A 1757-nucleotide genomic window follows, 5' to 3' on the forward strand; every position below is an offset into this window, starting at 1 on the left:
TGGTGGAGGCTGGTACAATTGCCACATTTAAGAGGTATTTGGATGGGTATATGAATAGGAAGGGTTTGGAGGGGTTGGGTCTGAGGGCGGAGGTGCGGGATGTGAACGTGATGCGTTGGAGGGCATCTTTAACCACGTGGGAGGGGAAATTGCGGTCTCTAAAGAAGGAGGCCATCTGGTGTGTTCTATGGTTGAACCGCTCCTCCTGGGAGCAGATACGGCGGAGGCGGAGGAATTGGGGATATGGGATGGCATTTTTGCAAGAGGTAGGGTGGGAAGAGGTGTAATCCAGGTAGCTGTGGGAGTCGGTGGGTTTGTAGAAGGTGTCAGTGTCAAGTCGGTCGTCACTGATGGAGTTGGAGAGGTCCAGGAAGGGGAGGGAGGTGTCAGAGATGGTCCAGGTGAATTTAAGGTCAGGGTGGAATGTGTTGGTGAAGTTGATGAATTGCTCAACCTCCTCGCGGGAGCATGAGGTGGCGCCAATGCAGTCATCAATGTAGCGGAGGAAGAGGTGGGGAGTGGTGCTGGTGTAATTACGGAAGATCAACTGTTCTACGTAGCCAACAAAGAGACAGACATAGCTGGGGCCCATGTTTATAGTCAGGGTAGTGTATATGTGTGTCTTAGAGTCATAATCAGTTTTTTTTAGGGGTTTTAAAAATGAAACCATTTTTAGATATTGATGGTTCATTTTTTTTAAAGGGAGGAGGTGTCACAAAGCTGGTCCTTTTTTCTAAAGGCTGTTCCTTTTCTCAAGATACCGTGGCCTTGTTTTTTTTCAGAGGGGTCATAAAACAACCGGGCTCTGAAACGAATGGTTTGGTGCAGAGCCAGAAGTGTTTACTGAGAGGCCTTTTGTTTATATGTAAACAGATGAGACTTTAAGCCATGGCTTTCATGTTTCAGAAGTAACCTGTGCAATGAAAGGGGAGTGGTCAGTCCTGAAAGCTGAATTCTTGTTGTTAGTCAGTTCAGTTGCAGCAGGGGATGTGTGAAACAGGCTTCTAGACTCTCTCTCCTTCTGCCCTTCTAACTTCAACCTGTAAGCCTCTATTTTAGTTTTACTCGATGCTTAGGGCGTTTGTTTATTGGAATTTTTTTTTTGGAACAGCATAATTTAGTCTAGTTTGGATAGACTGAGTTCTGTGGGTATTCTATATTCTGTTCTTTGTGTTTCATTTCATAATTTTGTGAATAAATTTTTATATGTTTTAAAATATGTTGGTCAACTTAGCTAACTTACTCTTACTCTGGGTAATTTTCACTTACCAAAGCACAAAGCAAAGTTATGGTTTGGGCTGCCTGCTTAAGAATATTTTGAATGGTCTGGCCTGGTCCACAACAGGAATGGGTAATGAATTCTGGCTCAGTCACTGAAATCCACATCCCATTAATGAATTTATAAAAATTGTATGTGGAATAACCTACTTATTAGAAAGTGAGATTGAAAAGCAAGTTTCCTTAACCTTCTGAGGAAGCAGAGATGTTGTGCTTTCTTGACTGTTGCATTGACATGTTTGGACCAGGAAAGATTGTTGGTGATCATCACTCTCAGGAACTTGAAGCCCTCGACCATCTCCTCCTCAGCACCATTGATTCAGACAGGGGCATGCCCTCCATTCCACTTCCTGAATTCAATGATGAGCTCCTTTATTTTGCTGGTGTTGATGGAGAGATTGTAGTCTTTACACCATGCTGCTAAGCACCGAATTTCTTTCTTGTCTTCTCTCTCGTCGTTGTTTGAGATCCAACCTAAA

The sequence above is a fragment of the Chiloscyllium plagiosum genome, chromosome 1, assembly GCF_004010195.1.
Source record: "Chiloscyllium plagiosum isolate BGI_BamShark_2017 chromosome 1, ASM401019v2, whole genome shotgun sequence".
Taxonomy (NCBI): domain Eukaryota; kingdom Metazoa; phylum Chordata; class Chondrichthyes; order Orectolobiformes; family Hemiscylliidae; genus Chiloscyllium; species Chiloscyllium plagiosum.